This window comes from Larimichthys crocea, chromosome XII (assembly GCF_000972845.2).
Source record: "Larimichthys crocea isolate SSNF chromosome XII, L_crocea_2.0, whole genome shotgun sequence".
NCBI classification, from domain to species: Eukaryota; Metazoa; Chordata; class Actinopteri; family Sciaenidae; genus Larimichthys; species Larimichthys crocea.
This window is the reverse complement of record NC_040022.1, coordinates 2,880,282-2,894,785: the sequence shown is the minus strand read 5'-3', so window position 1 is coordinate 2,894,785 and position 14,504 is coordinate 2,880,282. Positions and strand designations below refer to the sequence as shown.

Below are 14,504 nucleotides of genomic sequence, written 5' to 3'. Positions count from 1 at the left end.
TGTGACGTCCCCACAGACTGTCTATAAACTCTGGACGTTAGTCTCTTGTGACGTCCGCCGCAGACTGTCTAAAAACCTGGCGTAGTCTCCTGACTCTGCAGCCCGTCAAAACCGGACGAGCGTTCGTCCCTAACGAAACTGGGCTTTGTAGTCTTGTAGACGTCCATCGCAGACTGTCCTAAACCTGGAACGTAGTCGTCCGTGACGCCCCACAGGCTGTCTAAAACCTGGAGTAGTCTCCATGACGTCCCCCAGACTGTCCTAAAAAACCTGACATAGTCCTCCATGACGTCCCCACTCGTGAGGACCATTTGAACATTGGACTTATAGAGACTGACTACTTTCTGGAGCTAGCCTCCAGTGGACGACAAGAGGAACTGCAGTTTTTGACACAGTTTTGTCACTTTGTGAAAATTGGAACAAGAAAACAGTATCCTGAGGTGTTCAGAGGACACGTTGTTCTGCACGTCAGCAGACGACAGACAGACAGACAGACAGACAGACAGACAGGAGTCGCTCCTTCAGCATTCCCCTGCAGGTTGATACTTGCTTGTTGTCGCAGGCAGGGCGGAGCACGCTTCATCTGATTTCATTTAGAAATTCCTGTTAACCGCTGCTTCCTGTGGAGCGGCGTTGACCTGAGAATCAGCGTGCTTGTTTACGGCGCAGAGGTCTCCACTCTGCCTCGCTTTCAGAAACCACACGACCGAGAGACACGAGTCCGCTGCTCTCAGCCTCTCACTGCTGCGGTATCACCACACGTCGCGTGTATTTCTGTACCATGTATGTCTGAGTTCTTGAACTGCAGGCCGTTTATGTCAGCGATATATTTAGTCTCTACTCTCTCTTGACATGCCTCGTTTTGTGAGGGCGGAAAAAGCCACAATACAAATGTTGTTGGGTAAGCAGTTGAAGTTGTTCATTGTTACAGAGGTCGTTGTGGTTTGGGAAGAGTATGACTCAGCACTAATTGTACGTTGAATTTAGGAAGGAAGCGTCTTTTATACGAAGACGGGAACGGGAACACATGGAGTTTTATTTTGAAGGGGCCGTGTCTATCTGCACTGAAACACATTCACCATCCATATCAGTCTCTCCGCCTGTAGGTTGATGTAACAGTTTCAACACCTTCAGCAGAGGGGTTGGCCAACAAACTCTCACATCAGCGAAACAAACAGTTCAGCCAGCTGAGAGGCGGAGACGCTCCCAGTTTCTGTTTGCAGGCTTCCAAACGTTCATGACGGTCCACACACGACCAGCTTCCTCTGGACGTGGTTCACGATCATATAATCAAACTGTTTTCCTCCTTCTTCTGGTCGCTGCACGTTCAGCTGAACTTACTTGTTCGACAGCTGCATCCATCTGAACTGAACATCCAAAACACGTGGAGCCGAGCTGTGTCAACCAACATGATGAAGAGGATGAGGATGAGTCTGAGTGCTCCAGGTGGATTCGAGTGACATGGACAGTGAATGAGGAGAAGGAGCGCTGGTGGCCTCTCACTGTGTCACCTGTACACCAGGTGATCTGTGGTAGAACCCTCCACCGGTCTCTCCTCCATCACTGAACACATTTCACTCTGCAGCACGGTGGCTCCAACCCTCGTTTCATTCATCTGTTGTTTTCTTACTCCGTTCTTTGTTTTAATGTCTCGTATCCTATTTCCTGTTGACTGACAATCCAGCAAACATTCATCAGATTAAATCAGCTGTTCCACGCAGGAAACATCTGCTCACTTCAAGGTGCAGGCAGCCGTGTTTCCTCCTCCTGTCCCCAAACGGGTCAGCTTCGGGACGCCCAGGTGTCTGATGGGTTCTCGCTTGTGCCGTCTCCTCTGATCACAGCCAATGAGAGGCTCGTGCTGCCAGGCACACAAACACACCATTGTTGATCTGGCCCAATCAGATGGAGGTCAGTAAACACAAATCTGTCTCGTACAGGTCCTGAACGACCAGAGACAGAGACCACGTTCTGTCCCCTGAAGACAGCCAACATATCCTACCTGTTCAAATAATCAACGAATTCCTAGTGAACAACAATGAAGACGGTGTCTGAATCAGAGTTAACCTCTTCAGTCTGTCGTTCAGTTTCTCAGCAGGGCGAACGTTCCCAGGAACATCGAGATCATAGATTTGTGAATGATGTCAATAAGGAGGACACAACTATACGAGGGACATTAAGTATTTTTATTTCAGTCTTTGAATTGAAAACATACCTGCACATTACAAAATAAGTAAATGAACTAATGGACCTCTCTCTCTCTCGCTCGCCCTTCTCTCTCTCTATGCACCTACCGATTTAAATTAAAAATTGAACCATGGTCTCCCATCTTTGCTGTACGAGCAGACTGCGAGCAATTCAAGGTCCCGGCTTCATCCCGTGACTGAAGCCAATTTATATTAACAATAACTGAAGTTTTATAGTACACAGCTTCATCTTGAGGCTCCCGTAGTATTTCCAAAACCACTCTCTGAACGCATATATATATATATATATATATATATTATATATATATATATATATATATATATATATATTATCTATATATATATATATATTATAGTAAAACAGTAAACATGTTCCAGCCCGTGTATGGCTGGAATCAAACCACGACACCGAGCTCACACACACAGACATGCATCCGTGTTAATGACTCAAAGAGGTCAGAGGAGAAGGACTTCACTGTACTTCTCAGTGTGATGCGTTCACATGTCTGCTCTACGTGATGCGTTCATGTCTGCTCTAATGATGCATTCCACTGTCTGCTCTACGTGATGCGTTCACTGTCTGCTCTACGTGATGCGTTCACTGTCTGCTCTACGTGATGCGTCACTGTCTGCTCTACGTGATGCGTCACTGTCTGCTCTACATGATGCGTTTCACTGTCTGCTCTATGTGATGCGTTCACTGTCTGCTCTACGTGATTGCGTTTCACTGTCTGCTCTACCTGATGCGTTCAACTGTCTGCTCTACGTGATGCGTTCACTGTCTGCTCTACGTGATCGCGGTTCACTGCTCTGCTCTCTACACTGTATGCGTTCACTGTCTGCTCTACATGATGCGTTCACTGTCTGCTCTACATGATGCGTTCACTGTCTGCTCTACATGATGCGTTCACTGTCTGCTCTACGTGATGCGTTCACTGTCTGCTCTACATGATGCAGTCACTGTCTGCTCTACGTGATGCGTTCACTGTCTGCTCTACGTGATGCGTTCACTGTCTGCTCTACGTGATGCGTTCACTGTCTGCTCTACATGATGCGTTCACTGTCTGCTCTACGTGATGCGTTCACTGTCTGCTCTACGTGATGCGTTCACTGTCTGCTCTACGTGATGCGTTCACTGTCTGCTCTACGTGATGCGTTCACTGTCTGCTTCTACGTGATGCGTTCACTGTCTGCTCTACATGATGCGTTCACTGTCTGCTCTACATGATGCGTCACTGTCTGCTCTACATGATGCGTTCACTGTCTGCTCTACATGATGCGTTCACTGTCTGCTCTACGTTGATGCGTTCACTGTCTGCTCTACCTGATTTGCGTTCACTGTCTGCTCTACCATGATGCGTTCACTGTCTGCTCTACTTGATGTCAGTTCACTGTCTGCTCTACCTGATGCGTTCACTGTCTGCTCTAGTCTTCGTTCACTGTCTGGCTCTACTGATGCAGTCACTGTTCTCTGCTCTAATGATGCGTTCACTGCTGCTTACATGACGCTTTCACTGTACTGCGCTCTACAGATGCGTTCCACTGTCTGCTTTACATGATGCGTTCACTGTTCTGCTCTACGTGAAGGGGTGGGGCGGCAGAGGTTGAATGATGAACAGAATGAGAGTCTGACATCTCAGGAACAGTGTCTGCATTTCCTTTACAAAACACCTGAAATCTGATCTGACTCATAACTGTAAAATAACGTTGAGGGAAACCAACAGGAAACTAAAAACTCCAAACCAGTTAGACGATCCTGACACTGAACACACATTGTTCAAACCCGTCTCACACTTTATTTCTTCTGCTTCGCTGAGTAGTGACTGTGTGACCTCCACAATATAAATATTCATCATATGTCCAGCTGTCCTCTTCCCCCTTCAGCTACGGAGACGAAACAGCATCCACTGAGGACGAGACATGTCTACACTCCATTACAATGACTGTAGACAGGACGACTGGATGGAGTCACACAGAAGGGTGTGAGTATGGAAGTCTTATGACACGGCTGAGTATGGACCCGAAGACAGTGAAGACAAAGACAGATCAAGGTGTCGCTCAGATATCTGACTTCAAACCGACCGGGGAGGAACATTGCTGCCCCGTGGTTAACAACTTTTCAGTACTTCCATGAGTACCGTCTGTTATCATGAGGGACAGAAACATCAGACAGACAGACAGACAGACAGACAGAGGCAGACAGAACGACAGACAGAGGTCGCTGCTGGAAGGACTTGTGGAGATTTCACTCTATCAGCTGATCCATTAATTAATTATTGATTTAGTTTTTAAATAAAAGTGTGACGATGAGAACCATAAGGAGCAATCCAAACAACATAAGAACAGTGTGAAAGTGGAAAGAGGAGGAGTGCTGAGTGTGTGTGGTGTGTTGTGTTGTGTTTTGTGTGTGTTGTGTGTTGTGTTGTGTTTGTTTGTTTGTGTTTTCAATCTGCCAAACTACAGTTTTTTGAGACCACGTTCACTTCACCACATGTAGCATTCACAGGACTTGGTGGTATTAACACATTCTTTACACACACACACACACCACACACACACACACACACACACACAAATCTCTCTCTCTCTCATTTGAAGAATTACAGAGCTGCTCGGTGAAAACTTGAACCTCGCTCACAAAGAGCGTCACCTTCTGTCGTACAGGAGGGGGCGCAGGCGTGACCGTGTGTGTAACCGTCACCATGGACAACCCATCTGGTAACACCAGAAACCGGTCATCAAAAAAAAGGTCAACCACCCCCTACAGCACCACCTCACCCTGCGCTCCATCAGATCGTCCTCCACCGTGACGTCCCATCAGATCAGTGCTGTGTCTCCAGACTGACATGCATGTAAAATGATGGCAGGATTACACCCAACACATCTACATGCTCACATGTCTACATGTTAACACCTCTACACTGCCAACACATCTACAGCTCACAGCTACATGTTAACACATCTACACGCAAACACTCTACATGCTCACATGTCTACATGTTAACACCTCTACACGCCAACACATCTACATGCTCACATGTCTACATGTTAACACATCTACACGCCAACACATCTACATGCTCACATGTCTACACGTTAACACCTCTACACGCCAACCATCTACATGCTCACTGTCTTACCGTTAAACACTCTACACGCCAACACATCTACATCTCACATGTCTTCACGTAACACCTCTACATGCAACACATCTACACGTTAACACATCTACACGCTTTACACACATCTACACGTTAACACATCTACACGCTACACCACCATCTACACGCCAACACATCTACACGTTACACACATCTACACGTTAACACATCTACACGTTAACACATCTACACGCCAACACATCTACACGTTAACACATCTACACGTTAACACATCTCACCACGTAACACATCTACATGCTCACATTGTCTACCGTTAACACATCTACAGCCCACACCTCTTACAACTTACACGATCTACACGAGCACCGACATCTCAACTTAACACATCTACACGCCAAACACATCTACACGTTAACACCAAACTCTACACGCAACACATCTACACGTTAACACACTACACGCCACACATCTAACACCGCCAACACATCTACGACAATCACACGCAAACACATCTTACACGCCAACACCTCTACACGTTAAACACATCTATTCACACACACACACATCTACACGCACACCACACTCTACACGTTAACACATCTACACGCCAACCCCTCTACAGTTAACACATCTACCCGCAACACAATTACACTTCCACAACACATCTACACGTAACACATTAACCTTAACACATCTACACGTTAACACATCTACACGCCAACACATTACCGCCAAACACCTCTTACACGTTAAACACACTACACGTACCAACACATCTACACGCCAACACCTCTACCACGTTAACACATCTACACGCTAACATACGACTCTACCGCACAACACATCTACACGTTAAAACACATCTACACGCCAACACATCTACACGTTAACACGTCTACACGCAAACACATCTACACGCCAACACATCTACACGTTAACACGTCTACACGCCAAACACATCTACACGTTAACACGTCTACACGGCCAACACATCTACACGTTAACACATCTACACGCAAAAACATCTACACGCCCAAACACATCTACACGCTACACATCTACACGTTAACCACATCTACACGCCAACACATCTCACGCCAAACAATCTACAACGCCAAACACATCTACACGCCAACACATCTTACACGTTACAACACATCTACACGCCAAACACATCTACACGCACAACCAACCATCTACACGCAAACACATCTACACGTTAACACACTACACGCCAACACTAACACACATCTTACACGCCAAGCACATCTACACGTCTAACACGTCTACACGTTAAACAATCTTACACGCCAACACATCTACACGCCAACACATCTACACGCCAACACATCTACACGTTAACCACATCTACACGCCAACACCATCTACACGCCCAACACATCTAACGCCAACCATCTACACAGTTAACACCATCTTACACGCTCAAACAATCTCACGCCCAACACATCTACACGCCAACACATCTACACGTTAACACATCTACAACGCCACAACACATTCTACACGCCAACACGTCTACACGTTAATACCGTTCTACACGCCAACACATCTACCCGTTAACAACATCTACACGCCACCACATCTACACGCCCCAACACATCTACACGCCAAACACATCTACACTTAACATCTACACGCCACACATCTACACGCCAACACATCTACACGCCCCAACCCATCTACACTTAACACATCTACACGCCAACACATCTACACGCCAACAAACCATCTACAGTTAAACACATCTACACGCCAACACATCTACACGTTAACACGTCTAAACCCCCCCACGCCAACACATCTACACGTTAACACATCTACCGCCAACACATCTACACGCCAACACATCTACACCGTACAAACATCTACACGTTAACACATCTACACGCCCAACACATCTACACGCCAACACATCTACACCTAACACATCTACACGCAACACCATCTACACGCAACACATCTACACGCCAACACATCTACACGTTTACACATCTCACGCCAACAATTACACGTCAACACATCTACACGTAACACATCTACCCCAACACATCTACACGTTAACACATCTACACTCCAACACATCTCACGTTAAACACATCTACACTACATCTACACGTTAACACATCTACACGCTCACATGTGGAAACAGTCTGAACTTGTTACGTATGAGCTACAGCCAGAGCTGTTTAGCATAGCTTGCATAAAGACTGGCAACAGGTGGAAACAGCTAGCCTGGCTCCGTCCAAAGGAAACACATGCACTGGGATCAGCTCTAAAGCTCACAGATTAACCTCTGACCTTAACCTGACCACAGCCACTTATCCCCACCTAACCCAACCTGGCCAGTTGCTAGGCAACCCCAGAGACTCCAGGAAGTTACTCATCCGAGTCAGTCAGGAAGAAGTCCAGAACCAGAAGTCAACGACCAACAGAGCCGGCTAACTGTTTCTTTATGCAGCTAACTGTTCCCCCGTTTACAGTCTTTATGCTAGCTAACTGTTTCCCCGTTTACAGTCTTTATGCTAAGCTTCTATGAAGGTAGTTCAGTTTCTGGGACTCAGACTCAGACTCGACTCAGTCTCAGACTCAGACTCAGTTCAGAATCAGACTCAGACTCAGTCTCACTCAGTCTCAGTCTCATCTCAGACCGTTCAGACTCAGACTCAGTCTCAGTCTAGACTCAGACCAGACTCAGTCTCAGTCCAGCCAGACTCAGACTCAGTCTCCACGTTAGGCTCAGACTCAGTCTCAGTCTCAGACTCAGACTCGACTCAGTCTCAGTCTCAGACTCAGACTCCGACTCGTCTCAGTCTCAGACTCAGACTCAGTCCTCAGTCTCCGGACTCAGACTCCGACTCAGTCTCAGTTCAGACTCAGACTCAGACTCAGACTCAGTCTCAGACTCAGACTCAGTCTCAGTCTCAGACTCAGACTCAGACTCATACTCAGTCTCAGACTCAGACTCAGTCTCAGACTCAGACTCAGTCTCAGACTCAGACTCAGACTCAGTCTCAGACTCAGACTCAGACTCAGACTCAGACTCAGTCTCAGTCTCAGTCTCAGACTCAGTCTCAGTCTCAGACTCAGACTCAGTCTCAGACTCAGTCTCAGTCTCAGACTCAGTCTCAGACTCAGACTCAGACTCAACTCAGTTCCAGTCTCGACTCAGTGTTTTCTGCAGCTCTTTGTTGGGTGTTGGTGTTTAAGTTTAGATGTGTGTTAATCCTCTACAGCAGCCTGTTCATGAGGAAGTACTCAGAGAGTTAATTTCAGTTACAGAACGACCACACACCACACACACACACACAGGTCTGACCTGAGATCAGCTCTGTGGATTCAGTCAGTAAAACAAACAATTTAGCAGAGATACGTTGTTTTGTGATGATGTATGTGAACACTTGTGATTGGTCCGTTTCTTTCACACAGTAAATATGACGGGACGCTCCCCTGACGTCCCTCAGCAAATCAACAGTTGTTTTCAGGAACCTGTGTCCGACCGTCCTGATCTACTGTCAGTGACATCACACGCTATCCCAGCAGGCCATGTGATAATATCCACAGGTTACAGGCTCTGCTTTATGTGGACGTCTTCTCCATGTGCTCATACCAAACCGGGCTCGGTAACTTCTTCTTTGTGGTACATTCTACCGTAACACCGTTCAATACAGGTCCACTAGGTGCGGGAATCTGTGACATCAAGCACATCAACAGGAAGAGTAACCAAACACACAAAGCACTGAAGGGGACAGTAATGAACGTTAACGCAGACTGAATGTTCACCGAGTCAACTGATCCCAGAGCAGCTAAACACAACACGTCTGTACGCCGTTCTAACTACCTCGTAGGTCTACAGACTAAAACTACCTGGACTGTTTACCTGAGGTCTATCTAAAACAACTAAACCCACTGAACTACCTGGAAACCTGTCCACCACTAAACTACCTGTAGGTCTCTCCGACTATAACTACCGGACTGTTACCTGTAGGTCTATCTAAACAACTAAAACCCACTGACTACCGTGGAAACCTGTCCACAACTAAACTACCTGTAGTCTCTCCACAGACTATAAGTACCTGAGGGTCTCCACAGACTATAAAACCCTGTAGGTCTCCACAGACATAAACTACCTGTAGGTCTCTCCATAGACTTTAAACTACCTGTAGGTCTCCACAGACTATAAAACTACCTGTAGGCCTCTCCATAGACTTTAAACTCCCTGTAGGTCTCTCCACAGACTAAAACTATCTGTAGGTCTCCACAGACTATAAAACTACCTGTGGTCTCTCCACAGACATAAACCCTGTATTCTCTCCACAGACTATAAACTATCTGTAGGTCCCTCTCTCCACAGACTATAAACTACCTGTAGGTCTCCACAGACTATAACTATCTGTAGGTCTCTCCATAGACTTTAAACTACCTGTAGGTCTCTCCACAGACTATAAACTATCTGTAGGCTCTCCACAGGACTATAAACTATCTGTAGGCTCTCCATAGACTTAAACTACCTGTAGGTCTCTCACAGACTATAAACTACCTGTACGTCTCTCCATAGACTATAAACTACCTGTAGGTCTCTCCACAGACTATAAAACTACCTGTAGGTCTCTCCACAGACTTTAAACTACCTGAGGTCCTCTCATAAACTATAAATACCTGTAGGTCTCTCCACAGACTATAAACTACCTGTAGGTCTCTCCATAAAAACTATAAACTACCCGTAGGTCTCTCCACAGACTATAAACTACCTGTGGTCTCTCCATAAACTATAAACTACCTGAGGACCTCTCCTTAAACTATAAACTACCCGTAGGTCTCCCCACAGACTATAAACTACCTGTAGGTCTCTCCATAAAACTATAAACTACCTGAGGTCTCCCACAACTATAAACTACCTGTAGGCTCTCCATACAACTATAAACACCCGTAGGTCTCCCCACAGACTATAAACTACCTGTAGGGCGTCTCTCCATAAACTATAAACTACCTGTAGGTCTCTCCACAGACTTTTAACTACCTGTAGGTCTCTCCCTAAACTATAAATACCTGTAGTCTCTCCCAGACTAATAATACCTGTAGGTCTCCCCACAGACTATAACTACCGTAGGTCTCCACAGACTATAAACTACCTGTATCTCTCCACAGACTATATAACTACCTGTAGGTCTCCCCACAGACTATCGTAACCAACAGCTTGAAACACATCCAGTCTGTCTACAAGAACTAAACTCCTGAGGCTTTGACATCTACCTGTAGACCTGTTGGTAGATCGGCTTTTTATGACTCTAATCTACCTGCAGGTCTGACTTCTACACGTTAACACATCTACACGTTAACACATCTACACGCCAACACATCTACACGTTAACACGTCTACACGCTAACACGTCTACACGTTAACACATCTACACGCCAACACATCTACACGTTAACACGTCTACACGCCAACACATCTACACGTTAACACATCTACACGCCAACACATCTACACGCCAACACATCTACACGTTAACACATCTACACGTTAACACATCTACACGTTAACACATCTACACGCTCACATGTGGAAACAGTCTGAACTTGTTACGTATGAAGCTACAGCCAGAGGCTGTTTAGCATAGCTTAGCATAAAGACTGGCAACAGGTGGAAACAGCTAGCCTGGCTCCGTCCAAAGGAAACAACATGCACTGAGGATCAGCTCTAAAGCTCACAGATTAACCTCTGACCTTAACCTGACCACAGCCACTTATCCCTACCTAACCAACACCTGGGCCAGTTGCTAGGCAACCCCAGAGACTCCAGGAAGTTACTCATCCGAGTCAGTCAGGAAGAAGTCCAGAACCATTAACCCTAACCCTAACTGTTTCCCCCTGTTTACAGTCTTTATGCTAAGCTAACTGTTTCCCCCTGTTTACAGTCTTTATGCTAAGCTAACTGTTTCCCCTGTTTACAGTCTTTATGCTAAGCTTCTATGAAGGTAGTTCAGTTTCTGGGACTCAGACTCAGACTCAGTCTCAGTCTCAGACTCAGTCTCAGTCTCAGACTCAGTCTCAGACTCAGTGTTTTCTGCAGCTCTTTGTTGTGTGTTGGTGTTTAAGTGTTAGCATGTGTGTTAATCCTCTAACAGCAGCCTGTCATGAGGAAGTACTCAGAGAGTTTAATTCAGTTACAGACCGACACACACACACACACACACAGGTCTGACCTGAGATCAGCTCTGTGGATTCAAGTCAGTAAACAACAAAACTTTAGCAGAGATACGTCTGTTTGTGATGATGTATGTGAACACTTGTGATTGGTCCGTTTCTGTCACACAGTAAATATGAAGGGACGCTCCCCTGACGTCCCCTCAGCAAATCAACAGTCGTTTTCAGGAAACCTGTGTCCGACCGTCCTGATCTACTGTCAGTGACATCACACGCTATCCCAGAGGGCCATGTGATAATATCCACATGGTTACAGGCTCTGCTTTTATGTGGACGTCTTCTCATGTGCTCATACAAACCGGGCTCGGTAATTCTTCTTCTGTGGTACATTTCTACCCGTAACACCGTTCAACTACAGGTCACTATGGCTGCTGGGAATCTGTGACATCAGCACATCAACAGGAAGAAGTACCAAACACCACAAAGCACTGAAGGGTGACAGTAATGAACGGTACAGCAGACTGAATGTTCACCGAGTCAACTGATCCCAGAGCAGATAAACACAACACGTCTGTACGCCTGTTCTCAAACTACTCGTAGGTCTACAGACTATAAACTACCTGGACTGTTTACCTGTAGGTCTATCTAAAACAACTAAACCCACTGAACTACCTGGAAACCTGTCCACAACTAAACTACCTGTAGGTCTCTCCACAGACTATAAACTACCTGTAGGTCTCTCCACAGACTATAAACTACCTGTAGGTCTCCACAGACTATAAACTACCTGTAGGTCTCTCCACAGACTATAAACTACCTGTAGGTCTCTCCACAGACTATAAACTACCTGTAGGTCTCTCCACAGACTATAAACTACCTGTAGGTCTCTCCACAGACTATAAACTACCTGTAGGTCTCTCCACAGACTATAAACTACCTGTAGGTCTCTCCACAGACTATAAACTACCTGTAGGTCTCTCCACAGACTATAAACTACCTGTAGGTCTCTCCACAGACTATAAACTACCTGTAGGTCTCTCCACAGACTATAAACTACCTGTAGGTCTCTCCACAGACTATAAACTACCTGTAGGTCTCTCCACAGACTATAAACTACCTGTAGGTCTCTCCACAGACTATAAACTACCTGTAGGTCTCTCCACAGACTATAAACTACCTGTAGGTCTCTCCACAGACTATAAACTACCTGTAGGTCTCTCCATAGACTTTAAACTACCTGTAGGTCTCCACAGACTATAAACTACCTGTAGGTCTCCACAGACTATAAACTACCTGTAGGTCTCTCCACAGACTATAAACTATCTGTAGGTCTCCTCCACAGACTATAAGCTACCTGTAGGTCTCTCCATAGACTATAAACTACCCGTAGGTCTCTCCATAGACTATAAACTACCTGTAGGTCTCCCCACAGACTATAAGCTACCTGTAGGTCTCTCCACAGACTATAAACTACTTGTAGGTCTCTCCACAGACTTTAAACTACCTGTAGGTCTCTCCACAGACTATAAACTACCTGTAGGTCTCCCCACAGACTATAAGCTACCTGTAGGTCTCTCCACAGACTGTAAACTACTTGTAGGTCTCCCCACAGACTATAAACTACTTGTAGGTCTCTCCACAGACTATAAACTATCTGTAGGTCTCTCCACAGACTTTAAACTACCTGTAGGTCTCTCCATAGACTATAAACTACCTGTAGGTCTCCCCACAGACTATAAACTACCTGTAGGTCTCCCCACAGACTATAAACTACCTGTAGGTCTCCCCACAGACTATAAGCTACCTGTAGGTCTCTCCACAGACTATAAACTACCTGCAGGTCTCTCCATAAACTATAAACTACCTGTAGGTCTCTCCACAGACTATAAACTACCTGCAGGTCTCTCCATAAACTATAAACTACCTGTAGGTCTCCCCACAGACTATCATCAACCAACAGCTGAAACACATCAGTCTGTCTACAAGAACTAAACTCCTGAAGGCTTTGACATCTACCTGTAGACCTGTTGGTAGATCTGGCTTTTTATAGACTCTAATCTACCTGCAGGTCTGCTCACAGACTTAAAGTACCTGGAAAGACTTGAACCAGGTCCAGGTGAAGTCCTTAGAAGAACTGAAGTCAAAGCTTCTCGGTGGATCCCGCACACAGAGGACGTGATGTGGACTCACCTCCTGATGAAGAAACGCGTCCACAGTCCTCAAAGCTCTTCTTCACCATCACCAGCTCATTCTCCACTTCACTTCCCGCCAAAACAAACAGTCTAATAAACAGAGTTAAAGTGCGACAGGAGCTCTTCCTCCGGTCTGGCCGCTCCGGTCCGTCTGTCCCGGACCTCCGCTCACACGCAGCCCGCCTCCTGAGCCTCCTGAGCCGCCTGAGCCGCCGCTCAACAGGCGGCAGCTGCTGGAGGCTGCGGACAACAAGCTACACGAGCTAACGGCTAACACTTCCGCTCAACGCCTTCAAAGTAAAAGTCGAATTTCAAAGACCCATACTGTACACATCATTCAGTATTTTAGTACTTCATGTTTGTTACGAACCAAAATACCAAGACAGGTTCAAACATGTGGAAACTTATTTTTAAAAAACTAATTATTTCTTCACTCTATTTTATTTTTACATGCACTTTAACCCCGAACACACACACACACACACACACACACACACACGCAGTGCAGGGCTCATACACATGCAATGTGGAGAGAGATGGTGGAGTGATGGGCAGCCCTGAGCAGCTACCAGTCCACCTTCCATATTTTGGTCCATGCTGGACTTGAACCTCTGGGACAGACTTGTCTGTCTCTCTGTCTGTCTCTCTCTCTCTCTGTCTCTGTCTCTCTCTCTCTCTCTCTCTCTCTGTCTCTGTCTCTCTGTCTCTGTCTCTGTCTCTCTCTCTGTCTCTCTCTCTCTCTCTGTCTCTCTCTCTGTCTGTCTCTCTCTCTCTCTCTGTCTCTCTCTGTCTCTCTGTCTCTCTCTCTGTCTCTC

General features: G+C 46.1%; 1 protein-coding gene across 1 annotated transcript in view; it reads right to left on the bottom strand.

The window, feature by feature from the left end:
- LOC104938934 (proline-rich protein 5-like) overlaps positions 1-13,958 on the bottom strand; it is a 29,525-nt gene extending 15,567 nt beyond the window's left edge. The window contains exon 1 of the mRNA XM_027284925.1: positions 13,688-13,958. The gene's annotated coding sequence lies outside the window, so the exon portion shown is untranslated. The remainder of the gene's footprint in view (positions 1-13,687) is intronic.
- Positions 13,959-14,504: the final 546 nt, after the last annotated feature.